General features: G+C 39.7%; 1 pseudogene; it reads left to right on the forward strand.

The window, feature by feature from the left end:
* The first annotated feature begins 1,543 nt into the window (after positions 1–1,543).
* Positions 1,544–2,088, forward strand: LOC102247676 (annotated as a pseudogene).
* Positions 2,089–14,344: the final 12,256 nt, after the last annotated feature.

Consider the following 14,344-nt stretch of genomic DNA (forward strand, 5'->3'; position numbering starts at 1 on the left):
ATTCCCTTCCTTTTCCCTTCTGACATTTTGTTAATGATATTCATGATATAATAAATTCAAATAATACAGGATGGGGCAAAAGTGGATTTACAGTTGTTCATATGGAAAATAATATAATAATTAACAAGTAATAATACAAGAACAAACTGTGTTTGTGTACTCACAACTATAAACCTACTTTTTCCTCACCCTATATTTAAAGAGGTCTCTCCAGTGAATTTTTTGGTATTTGCAGAGGGAGATACAAAGATAAATTTGGCAATTCTTCACTCAAGTTATTTACACTCTAACATATATAATGAAGCATTATACAATAAAGTAATAAATATAATATGTAATAAATGCAAAATACATATATATTATACAAAATGCAATCAACTTAATAAATAAAACATACAATAAATAATATAAAGCAAATACATATAACATAACAAACAATAAATTAATAGACAAATAAATATAATCTATAAATATAAAAGCCTAAGCAACTGTTACAACCGGTCGACCGAACGACTGGTCGACTGGTCGCTATGATGCGCACTGACCACTAGGGGGCAGATGCTCAATGCAGGAGCTGCCCCCTGGTGGTCAGTGTGCTCCCACAGCCAACCTCCTGTGTTCCCTCCCCCCGGACTGGGCGAGATGGCCCTGATCAGCCCCGATGGCCAGCCAGGCCGAGGGACCCCAACTGTGCACAAACTTGTGCACCAGGCCTCTGGTATACAATAAAGTCAAGGAATAGATAAAATAAATTAAAATACAAAATGCAATCACTTAAAAAATACAGTATACAATATACTCAAGTATTTACACTCTAGCATATACAATAAAGTGTGAAATGTAATACCCACTATAAGTGCTGTGAGGATTAAGCTTTCCATTTCTTCCCTGACTCTAAATGGAAAACAATCTCTCTGGTGTCTGGTGTCCTTATTTGTAAAATGAGAAGGCAGTGTTGGCTTTATCATCTCTAAGGTTTTTGTAACTATAAACATTCTATAGTTGGACAAATATTTGATGTTTGAGGAGGAAGACTGAGAACACAAACACTGTTGGCAGCCTACCTACTACAGAGGCTCCTCCTCCTTACTGGGCAGTCTCCTTCCTCCTTACTAAAGAACCTAGTTTTATCTGGGACACAATATGCATGTGCTAGAAGTAGTCATGATGAGAGGAACTCTGGGAAAGTCTTTTAAAATTGAGAGACTTGGGTCTGGCCGGTGTGGCTCAGTGGTTGAGCATCGACCCAGGCACCGAGAGGTCACCAATTCAATTCCCAGGCAGGGGGAGTGCAGAAGGCAACTGATCAATGTTGAGGTTTCTTCCTCATCGATGTTTCTATCTCTCTCTCCCTCTCCCTTCCTCTCTCTCTAAAAATCAATGAAATCCTTTTTTTTTTTTTAATTGAGAGACTTGGCTCTCATTTGGCCCTTAAGACTATCATTTCCATATGCCTGGAACATGTAGGTGAATCTGAAGGTGCAGCAGCCAACTTGTGGGGAGTTGGCAAACAAGAGGTCAAAATCTTACAATTTGGGATCTTTCCTGCTCTCCGGCGGCCGCAGCCATGAAGGTCGAGCTGTGCAGCTTCAGTGGGTACAAGATCTACCCTGGACATGGGCGGTGCTATGCCAGGACCGACAGGAAGGTTTTCCAGTTTCTTAATGCAAAATGCGAGTCGGCATTCCTTTCCAAGAGGAACCCTCGGCAGATAAACTGGACTGTGCTCTACAGAAGAAAGCACAAAAAGGGACAGTCGGAAGAAATCCAAAAGAAAAGAATCCGCCGTGCAGTCAAATTCCAGAGGGCCATCACTGGTGCATCTCTTGCTGATATAATGGCCAAGAGGAACCAGAAGCCTGAAGTTAGGAAAGCTCAGCGAGAACAAGCTATCAGGGCTGCCAAGGAAGCAAAAAAGGCTAAGCAAGCATCTAAAAAGACCGCAATGGCTGCTGCTAAGGCTCCCACAAAGGCAGCACCTAAGCAAAAGATTGTGGAGCCTGTGTTTCTGCTCCCCGTGTTGGTGGAAAACGCTAAGTTGGCAGATGAGATTCTTAAATAAAGAGCTGACTATAACTAAAAAAAAAACCAAAAAAACAAAAAACCTCTTACAATTTGGGAGAGAGGCATGGAAAGAATCAGCCAGGGTGACTATGGTACCCCTGGATTATCTTCCCCCAGATGTGTGTGTGGTGGAGAGGGGAGTGGGAGGGTTAGAAATACAAATAAAATCCTATTTATCTAAGCCACTGCTAGTTGTAACATCCAATGGAAGCCCAATTCAATAATACACAAAAAGAGTGAAGAAAGCTAGAAATCACGTCCATATATCATTCTTTTAAGTTATATTTAAAATGAAACATGGATGTCTTCATGCAAAGGGGCTTGACTGTCTTTGGAAACAGAGATTAGATAAGAAAGATGAAAAGAAATCTCACCATATTCCATACACAAACGTGTAACTGTATAATGAAGCACTTTCAAGCACCCTGAATAATAATGTTGAAACCTGAATAATAATTTTGTAATGTCTAGCATCATCCCTCATTTCCATCACAAATGACTATTCTTCAAGTGGGCCTGACTCTGAATTGTAAATATGCAAACAGCCAAGTCTCCAGCAGGCCATTCATTCCCTTGGGATAAGAGCTTCGATACCAGTGGAACTTTTGTCTACTCTGACCTGTTCGTAGGGCGGTAGCCCTGTGTGGAGATCAAGTTTAGGAGGAGCGCAAATGGGGATGGGTTAAACATTAAGATAGACAGGAACATCCCTGTAGTTCCTAGGTCTCAGATTTTTTATTGTATTGTTGGTACCCAAAAATTAGCAGACCAGTTAAAAAGCTAGATTTTTAAAATTAAATAATGAATGATCCCTTAAAAAATCCCCTAAGCTTCATTCAGGGGTAGGGTATAACCTACAAGGAAAGTTTTCATCTTTGTTTCCTTTTCCCTGATGAAAATAAGAGCAACTTGGGGCAGGGAGGAGATACAGCATGTCTTATTTCACCCCTTACTTCTCCCATGTACACACATGGGTACACACACACACACACACACACACACACACACACAACCTTTCCCCAACTGAGAATGTGAGCACTTTGAAGCAGTAACTTTTTCATTCATCATTACCTCTAACTCTTATAGTTTTTTCGCTTAAAATTTTGGAAATATTTATGGAGACTACTGAGCCAAACTGCCTGTATCCAGATTCCATTTCTACCCTTAGTCACTGTGTGACCTAGACAAGTTAGTTAGCTCTCTGTGCCTCAGATTCCTGGTCTGTAAAATGGGGGTACAATAGTTCCCACATCAGTATTGTTAAATAATTTGGGAAAGTCACTTAATTTCTTTGTGTCTCAGAGACCCCAGGATTGTTTGTAAATTAATTCAGTTCTTCTGAAGCTTAGAAAAGCGTTTGTCATAGAGCAAGTGTTCATAAGATGCCTGCTATAATTGCCAAGACAAGGGAAACGGGGAAAATTGCTGTAATTCTTATTCTAGAATTACAAGAATGTATCCTTTAACTTAACAAGAAAGTACCAATAGCATGTAATATTCCTCATATGTTTTCACAATGCCCTGTTCCTATGCGCCGTGTAGAGTTTTCCTTCCTGCAATGGCTGCCTTTGTAAGATTTCACACCCCCATTCCTGGCTAGACACTGTCCCAGTCTCTTCATTCCAAAACAACATGGGCCAAATTCTGTGCTACACACTTTTGCTAAATTTTGGGGGGTTGTGGACAGATATTACAATACAGTACAAAATTACATATAAACAATATAAAACCTTAAAACTAAATATTAGACTCACTGCTTTAAAAACCCACTAGCCATTTCCTGTGATGAATAATTTCCCTCTAGTTTGTTCCCCTCTCATCTACTCCTACCATCTCCTCAGCCTCTTTACCTGCCACAGCCCGCTCTCCTCTCATTAATAGCTACCAACCTCTGAAACTGCAAAGGCACCATTTCTGACCCATTACATTTTCATTCTGAGCGGTCCCCCTCAGGCTAAATTCCACCTGAATCTGTATATTCAAAATGTCTGAAGGCATCTCCTTTCCACCCTTTTCTGGTTCTAATACTAGGCAGCTGCTTTGCAATTTCACATTATGAAGTTGGAGTCCCTGCCTACTACTGTTGCAGGAGCTCCTACGTCGTATGAGTTTCTCCTCTTTCTGCCTCCTGAACCTAAATTAAAAGACCTACTCAGTGTGTCAGACCTTCATGAACTGCTGTCTAGGTAGCAGGCCCTCTTTAGTGCCCGAGAAACAAGGAAAAACACACACAGTGTATTCCCTGGAGAAGCTCAAAGAGAAGTCAAAGACATGGATGTTGACACGTAACTATAAGGCACTGTGATCACGGCCAAGAAAAGCGCTGTGTACAAAGTATTATGGGAATAAAGTGACGTCCTGTCAAATATGATCTTCAAACACTTAAATGTGCCTTTAGCACAGGTGTGGCTGCCTTGGTCAGGTGGCAAGACACCTACACAAATACCTTTTGGCATACAAGTGAATCTGTGCAAATTCTTCTAACTCCCACCCAAGTGTGCAAAGTTTCAGCCTTGTAAAAGCGGTATTAGGCATAGTCCTAGTATTTTTCTAAACGCAATGTTTTCATTTTGGAAAATATTGTTAAAAGTAGGAAGTAACATTTTCACGTGTGCAGTGGGGTTTCCTTCATGTTGCACTAAAGAGATAGCAAGTGGATTCTCCTTACATTCCTTCCCGATCCTTCTCAAACAAAAGCAGCGATGCATCCTCTGCAGTAGTTCGTACAAAATCACCCCAGGCTCACACCCTCCAAATCCACTGCTCTCACCCAGCTTTTATCGCTTGAATAGTCAGCTTGACAAACACTGACTCAGCAATCCTTAGCACCCTGGTAGGAAAAGGGCCATCAACCTCAGTATCTCCCAAGGGAATAGTCTGGTGGTTAGAATTCGACTGTGAGTCATAGAAATAAGACATAGCTCAGGCCCTGACTCATTCTGTGACCTGTGCCCCCTGTTCTCCACCCCTGGGTTTCCTTAGATATTGGGGTATACTCCTCTATTTACCTGTCACAAGTAATGAGCTGATTAGAGATTATCTGCCAATTAGCTAAGGTCACAGGACCTTCTAAACTGCTACAGAATACGTGACCCAGATTCAGACACACGAAATAGTTGTTTAAAACACAGAGTTCGTCAATGCTCCAATATCTGCCAAGGAAAGGATTCTCATTTAGAAATTAGGCAAACATTTTCAAAGCGGACAAAGAGCAGACTGTTGAACCTCAGAGGGAAGGCAGGGGAAGGTGAGTGGGAAGAGATGAACTTGTACGCATATATGCATAACCTGTGAACACAGACAATAGGGTGGTAAGGGCCTAGAGATAGGGACAGGAGAGGACTGGAAGAGGGTAAAATGGAGGACCTATGTAATACTTTCAACAATAAGGATTTTTTTAAATAAATAAATAAATAAAAACGTGAAGGAAAAGAAAAAGAGCAAGTCTGGTGTGTGTGGACAAAAATAAGAGAATATCTTAAAACATGTTTTTTAATCATTCTGGGGCCTACAGATGTGAACATTAAATGACCTGCCCAAGGAGGCACAGCTCCGTGGTGCCTAAATCCCCACCATCCAATAGAAATATAATATGAGCCATGAGTGTGAATCTCATGTATCACTTCAAATTCTCTAGTAGGAAACGTTTTTAAAAAAGGTGAAATTAATTTCAAAGACATATTTTAAACTAATACGTTCAAAATATTATCATTTCAACATGTAGTCAATTTTTTCAAATGATTTATAAGGGCCATGCAACATCTTTAAGCCTGCCAAAGTACTGTATTGTTCTTATGCTTTTATTTCCTCGTGACCCTTTTAAAAAAGAATCTTGCCATTCTATATAACTCCTTCTCCTCAGCCATTGTGGGACTCGCTCTAATTAAATTCCTTGGAAATTCACTTTGAGAAATTCTTTTTCTGTTTATTTGGGATCCTGGAATATGTGTGGGGGAATTACCACGAGGGATTTACTTATTACCTGGAAATTATCTTTCATTCCCAAAATTTCTGCCTGCCTGAAAGCATTGCCACCAGAAACTAGCCACAGAACCAGCCCCTGCCATTCCCATCATCAGCTGGTGACTTCATGGGGAAAACTAAAAGAACTGTGATTTTCTTTTTTTTAATCCTCACCTGAGGATTTTTTTATTGGGTTTTGAGAGGGGGGATGTGGGCGGAAGAGAGAGAGAGAGAGAGAGAGAGAGAGAAACATTGATGTGAAAGAGAAACCTCAGTTGGTTGCCTCCCACACTCACCCCAAATGGGGTCAAACCCACAACCTTTTGGTGAACAGGACAATGCTCCAAACAACTGAGCCACCTGGCCATGGCAAAAGAATTGTTATTTTCACTCCTCCCATGAGGTTGATCTAACTATGTCAACATCAGGTTCATTCTCCATCATACCACACCTTACACTGATGCCTTCTTGAATCCTTAAATAGAGTAAGGCACTGTTCCAAGTTTAGGGATCTCCAATGATGGATGCATCAGTGGTGTAGAATTCAAATGATGACCTAGACGTCCACAGAAAGTGAGGTGGTGAGTGGATAACCTGGGGAGCACACTGCTCTCCAAGACAGACCACGTTCCCGAAGCTGCCAGGTTCACTACCAACAGCTGCTGGGGCTGCCGTGGCCCCAGCAAACTAATCAATGTACAACAAGGGATTTATTTCTCATTTCTCTGGGCACTTCCTTTATTGCCAGCAAAGAGCAGAATGTAACTACAGTAGGCCCTAAGCAAAACTGGGAAGTCCACGGGGCTGGATTCCACACCACAGACTTCATTTCCCCACTTACAGACCACTGTCTGATCTGCATTACATTTGTGAGGTCAGAATCCAGCTGAAGGTCAGCAAGTCCATGGCTCAAGAAAAGGAAGATTTTGTGGGGGAGACATTCAAAGAATGAGAAAGAGACAGGACAACATGGGTCACAGAGAAGAAACCATCTTAGTGGCTAAAAAAAAGAGTGTGTGTGTGTGTGTGTGTGTGTGTGTGTGTGTGTGTACAAAAATAAGAGACTGTCTTAAAACATGTTTTTTAATCATGCTGGGGCCTACTATGTAGGTGTCAGAAAAGAAGCATGGATGATTTGCAAAATTCAATCCATTTTCAAGTTCCCTTAATGCTCAATAACATAAAATTCATAGATAGAAGCACAGATGTTGCGTGTGTGTGTGTGTGTGTGTGTGTGTGTGTGTACAAAAATAAGAGACTGTCTTAAAACATGTTTTTTAATCATGCTGGGGCCTACTATGTAGGTGTCAGAAAAGAAGCATGGATGATTTGCAAAATTCAATCCATTTTCAAGTTCCCTTAATGCTCAATAACATAAAATTCATAGATAGAAGCACAGATGTTGCCTTGGGAAAAGCAAAGCTTATGCGACAGAGTTGAGACGATTGGCAAGAATGAAACTAGATGTTGTTAACAAACTCCCACATATTTCCAACCACACCACCTCCTTCTAGAGAGCAAATTTTCTCTTCTCGGGCACCCAGATTGATCTTGGCAAAGTTTAGGGCAAAAAATCCTGTGCCCCCTCAATTCACAGCCAGCCATGCTTGCCATCACCAAGGAGATCCTGGAAACATAAAGGTAACATAACAAGGAAGTGGAGGCGGGGCTAGACAGGGCAGCCTATGCTAACACAGTAACAATGTACTTGTTGCTTCTGCCTCCTCCCACCCCTTTCCAGGTGCTTCATGCTCTGTCCTATTTACAGAGTTGCCATGATTATGAAAGCACCAAATATAAGACATAACATATAAATATGAGTTTTATTGTTCATGAAGTTTCAACTTCATAATCTGTAAAGCTATAGTCTACGCTGAATGCAATAAACACTAACCATTCAGGATGTAACTTACTCTTTGGTCATCAGCATTAGTTCCCAGGATAAGTCCACGCACTTCTGGTCCTTGGAGAATGTCTGCCTTATTCCTTGGGGTCCCCAAGGAAGGAACAACATAAAGCAAAAGAACATCAAATAATATCTATAGTCCGAGAAGCTCCCGCACCGTATGATTGAAATATGCTTCTATCTGTTGACTCCCACCCGATGACTCCCCTTCTCTGTGGTGCTGCTGACTTCATCCCTAATATCTCTGCACTGTTTTGAAACACACTGTATGCCCAGTAAAAGAAACTATGGAAAGAAAGGCTTCAAGGGATGAGACTTACGGCTACAGACCATTAATCATTGAATCTGGCAGGAACTCCAAGTCCAGGCTGCCTCTCGTTTTTGAGCCAATTGTGTTCTAAAAGTATGTAGATTCGTGTTTAGAACCTGGATACACGTTCAGTAGACACTGCACTGTGAATGGTGGAGAGGTGCCCTGGCCGGACTACAATGCCCACCGTAGCTGGCACACTATATGTCTATAATCAATGTGGTTGGAAAGAATATTATTTTTTAAATTCTGTATAATGATTCAGCTCTGTGTATGCTACTTCTTTCAATTGCTTCTCAGAGGAGCCATCCCGTGTGAATGAATCAAAATTATACTTATTTTTTGTCAGGTTGGCAAACAATATAATGCTGTATTTTTTGGTATGCCACAGAATTTTAGTGGTTAGTTTGTGTGTGCCATGAGATGAAAAAGGTTGAAAATCACTGACAGGAGATGTTAGTGACAACAGAGCTCACCACTTTTCTATAAGCATGCTAGCTTAATTCTATATCTGGATTGCCCAAAATCCCTGAGAGTTCTATTTGGCTCACTGGAAGAAATAAAGCCTTGTGCTGAATTGATGTGGTATAAATGAAAAGCAGAGTACAAAGATAAATGAGAAAGTAATCGCCAAGATTTTTCATGGCCATCTAAGGAAGAAAGAAAAAGGAACGAAAATGACTTGAGGATAAAATCATTTCTTGGACCTGGAAGATCCTTAACCATCTAATCCATCCTGTCTGTTTTGCACAGGAGAAAACTGAAGTCCAGGAAAATTCAGTGTCTGATTCAAGATCATGCATCTAATGGCTGACCCATCGTCCCAGTTTGCTGGGGCTGAGAATGGCAGGGGAAGAGGACTGGGGAGGGGGAAGGGGGTTCCCAGTGCTAAAATGGGGAAGGTCCTGGGCAAACCACACAAGTTGATCACCCTTTGTTGATGGTGGCAGTCAGCTAGATGGTGGCAATCATTTCATGCCCAAGATCCTGGCTCTAACTCAGCGCTCTTTTGTCAAAGGCCATGTTCTGAGAGAGAGAGAGAGAGAGCTCTCTACTGTGCCTACTTTCCAATGACCACTCTCCAGATGAGAATTTTTCAAAATCCAAATTAGACTGTCAGTTAATTTTATTATATGAATAAATACTTATATTTCAAGACCCAGTATTATTTTTGGCCATGAGTCAATCATTTTACCAAGATATTCAATCTAAGTTTAACATCATATCACTCTTCTCATTTATCACATTAATTGCAGCGAGATTTAAGTTTTCATATGTCTGGAGAAGATACTGGCTATAGCATGCTGCTATGGAAGGGTATGTGGTACTCAGAGCCAGTTCTCACCGAAATAATAAACTCTAAAATCACAAACACATAAACAAAAACTATTTTGAGTGACTAACCCATCCCCTTCCCTACAGGCTACTGTTGCTCTCCCACAGGCAAAAAGATGTCTATATGGAATTAGTTTTGTGGAGGGGGGAGGGGTTGCTTACCTTAATCAACTATGGACAGAGTTGGGAAATATGGGGAGTCCATGCAGCACGTGAAATGTTATGTCAAAAATTCTGTGTGTGCTTTGTAATGGAGAGAGGAGCTATTGCATCTGTTACATTCTCAAAGGAAACACTACACCGAGAAGTGGTCAAGAAATTTAGCTTTAAATCTTTCCTAGAGCAATATTATCTTGTACTCTTTGGATAGGACACAAAAGGAGAGGAAAGTGGTGAAACCTGACTCAGGGGGGAAGATTGATTAAGCCTTGATGAGCTCTCCAGAGATGAGCTCACTGAATAAGGTAATGCATTGGGAATAAAAGCACAAAACAGAAGCTTAAAATCATGTCTAACACATAAGGGAAAAATTTAGCATGGAGAGAAAAAGATATAGTTACTGCCCAGGAGTTTGTCTACCTTAAGTGATTGAGAAAGTTGGGAAGATCATGAAATCTAATTAGGAAAAACAGAAATGTCCCAAAGCACAATGAGAAATTGTTAACACCTGACAGGTAGACTTTCTTTCTCACTTAAACCTCTCAGTCTTGAAAAACATGATTTGATATGGAGATGAAGCACCTCCTTTTCCTGAGAATCCTAAGAAGGCAAATTGAAAGCTTTAAATCTCATAAGCAATTGAAGGAGGCAATAACCTTTCCTACCAAAACCAATCTTTGCATGACTGTGCCCAGAGGCAAGGGTAGAGCTGGAAGATCATCAAGTTTCCTTTACACTTTAATTTTCTGAGTGACTGGTATTAAAAAGAATGAGTCAACTATTTTCTCATCAGGTTCTCTTGTGTTCTCAAACATCGAAATACAGATTAAATATTTGAGTTACAATGCAGTGAATACACTGAAGAATGTTACTCAGATTCAAGCAAGTGACATTGAAATAAAGGAATGTTATAAATTTAATACTCAAACACATCATTCTTGCAGAAAAAGAAAAAAACACTGATTTCCAATTAAAAAATGTGATCTAATGATGATAAATTTCTGAATATTCTATCAACCAGACTTAGTTTTTGTTGCAAGCCGCCTTTCTGCTGTATTTCTTCATTTTATGCTACTTTCATAAATCAGTAGTTCTGATTAAGAGTTTTTCAGAATGCGTTTTCTAAAACATATGCATAGACAGTATATCATCAATAATTACTTTAATATGTTTACTACATTTGCACTGTAAAATCATTTTATGGCTTTCCACACTGTTATACAGAAAAACATCAAAATGAGTTATAAATCTTGGCCCTTCTAAAAGACTATACTCATTAAATGTAATGGCGATGTAAATATAATTTCGTAGTGGGCAGAAATTCTGTCTTTAAAGTAATATATGCCTAGTCTGATTCCATGCAAACCCAGGCACTTAACACTACTCAATGACACATAACACTGTAATGATGCTGGCTTATTGCTATTCAAACATTTTTCAGGCTCATGCTTTTTCATGTTAGTGGTTGGAAAATTTCAATGAGAACATTACTATAAAATCAAAATCTGAATAAAAATCTCTATTCAACTTAAATAGCCATTATTAGGATACTACTATGTATTGAATAGTATGTTAAATGCTATCAAGTTTTTTAACAACTTTTTTTATAATTGTAAAAGCAATATACAATATTTTATGTGCTCTCTAGGAATGTGAAAGATTATTAAAAATGCAGAACAGCCCAGCTGGTGTGGCTCAATGGTTGAGGTTCAACCTATGAACCAGGAGGTCATAGTTTGATTCCTGGTCAGGGCATACGTCCAGGTTGTGGGCTCGATCCCCAGTGTGAGGCATGCAGGAGGTGGCCAATCAATAATTCTCTGTCATCATTAATTTTTCTATCTTTCTTCCCCTCTTCCTTCCTCTCTGAAGTCAATAAAAATATATTTTTAAAAATAAAACATCCCTTTAAAACCATGTGCCAAAGTCTTTGGAGAGGAATATAGTATATCTATTTGGGAAAAGCACTATGTATTCCCTAGTTCAAATGAAAACCATAGCTGAAGGGCTTGGGAAGACCACAAAATGGCATCTTTAATCAACAACACACTGCAAGACCAATATATTTCCTTAGCTCAATGTGCCTGACATTTAGATGCATGGGGGAGCTCTCCCCACATCCTATTGTGCTCACCAAACACGTGGCTTGGGTTTTGTGTTTAGTTGCTGCAACAAAACCAAACATCTCTACCAAGAGCAAGCAACTGAAGTTGAGCAATGTGACACCATGGGAACATAATAAAATCAGCTGCTATTAAAGAAAAAAAAAATACTACCCAATAGACAATCAGAGGTCAGAGACACCACATGTTTACTGCCTATGTTAACTTTCTATGACATAGATTCTTACATCATCTCTTGGCATTACTGTAATTTTTAAAGATTTAGTAAGGGAAGGAAAAATTTATCTCATTGAAAGGACATCAAACAGAAACATGCAAAACAGATGAGCTCTTCTTACTATGTACCAAGTAAATGGGTATTTCATTAACACCCAGGGTTATTTTTTTGTCTTTTATTTATCTTTATAGAGCTTAGAATGTTCTGGGTGGAAGTGTATTTACTAATGCAGGGAAATACATAATCCCAACATGGCACATGCTATGGATACCCAGAAGAGACTACACCTTGAATTGGACCACCAGAACAGACAAGCAATGGGCCAGGCCGGCTAGTTAAGAAGGACTAAGTAAACAGGACTCTTTCCATATTCTTTTCTCGGGAGGCAGAGTCCATTACACAATTGAAAACATGGCAGAAATGTTTTGAACAAGTACCTCGTTTCCCTGATTCAAAGATATATTCTTCCCGTATTATTGTTTCTGAAATTCGGATACCTCTTTCCACAGACCTACCTTTGATATAGAAACTTTCCCCTGATGCTGTTATTAAATTAATGGTGCATCTTAAAATTTATAGCAGCTTAGAATCAATGAATTTTTTTAAAGAGAACTTGTGTGAGGATGTAAAGATACAGTTAAGATTGGACAGTGCATGGTCAGGTCAATGAGTCTATCCTGGGGCTTCCTTCCCACCTCCACCCTCCAATTACAGGCCTAGCTGGTGTGTTTGTAATCAATGTTCCTGACAATGCACATCCATGTATTAATAGTGAACTCCAACTCACATGCACCAGATTGTGAGCAACGCCCAGCATTGAAAAGCCAGAAGCATGATGCGATCAATTCAGACAATCAATGATCAATCCACCTTATGAAAATTAATGTAAACCTTTCCCCCCTCTTGTTTCCATCAAGAAAGTCATGGAAACAAATATCAGGTCAACTGGTGATATTATAGTGGGGAACAGAGAGGAAATGATCCAGAGGGAAAGATTAAGTGTCAGAATACAAAGATCTGGATTTTAACTCTGGCTTTTCCACCTGGGTTTTAGATAAATGACTTACTTAGCCTTGCCTTGGCTGCTTTTGATTGTCTCCAGCTAATAACATCCAACAGAGAACAATAAAACACTGACTCACTTCCCAGGGATCTTTTAAGCAGCAATGACTAATATTTTCAAAGGCTTTTCACGGCCATTATTAAAGTTTGGGATTTCAAAATCAAAATAGCTTAATTTTCTTTAAGTTATTGTTTCTACAAAAGCACAATTAAACACAAATGCTCTTGTGTTTAATAGAGAACTTCATCAGAGACCAAAACTGAATTTGAGATGGTAAAGGAAGGTGGCAGAATAGAGTATGTGGGGGAAAAAACAGCCACAGAAGCCAAGTTTGAAAGCTTGTATGAATGATATGCTACCAACTCTGAGCTACTTTAAGCAATAAGCTTTCTTTCAGATGTAGAGCTTCTGAATCACCCGCCATCGCCCACCCTGAACATGTGTAATGGTGGAATTCACAGATCCAATGCTCAGCAGCTGCCTAGATCTGGAAAAAAATGTCTTTTAGTGACACTGTGCCCAGAACTGTATTTGAGAAACTTAATGTGAAGGACAAATAGCTACAAACAGCAGTCAGTTACCTTGTGACCACTTTAAAGCCATTAATGTAAATATAGATTCTTCCCCCGAGGAAAAATGTGAGAGGCAATCATGATTAGATGGTCTCCCTGTGAGGAAAAAGCCCTAACTGTATAAATTAAGGAGCTATCAGTAGATCAATATCAGATTCAATCATGGAAACACTTCTGTATGTGACCTTGACAAAATCAACCTTACTCAAGGTGAACAAGAAAGTTTGAAAGTTCAAGACACACATAAAGGCTCTTTCTTCTTAATTACTAACCTGAAAATTATTTTCTCGGTATCTACAAGCAATTCTAATGGATGGATGTCAGCTTACTAGAAGACTTCCTACTTGCCATGACATAAAATTATAGTTCCTTGCTTGAAGCACTTTCATGGTCTTCCAGCAGCTCTTCTCTCAGTCTCGCACAACTCTCAATAATATTTCTACAAGAATGAAAAGCATCTGCCTGCACATGCTCTTTCTCTCTCTCCATTTCTTCCTCACAAACACAGGTACTCATGTTTTCCACACTTGATGCTTAATAAATGACTACTGGTAGATCTTTATCAGTGGAAGTGGAGTTCTTGGGGTGTGGCAAGGAAAAGAATTTCCTGAGGCCCAAATGGGAGGATAGGG

The sequence above is a fragment of the Myotis brandtii genome, unplaced genomic scaffold, assembly GCF_000412655.1.
Source record: "Myotis brandtii unplaced genomic scaffold, ASM41265v1 scaffold478, whole genome shotgun sequence".
Taxonomy (NCBI): Eukaryota; Metazoa; Chordata; class Mammalia; order Chiroptera; family Vespertilionidae; genus Myotis; species Myotis brandtii.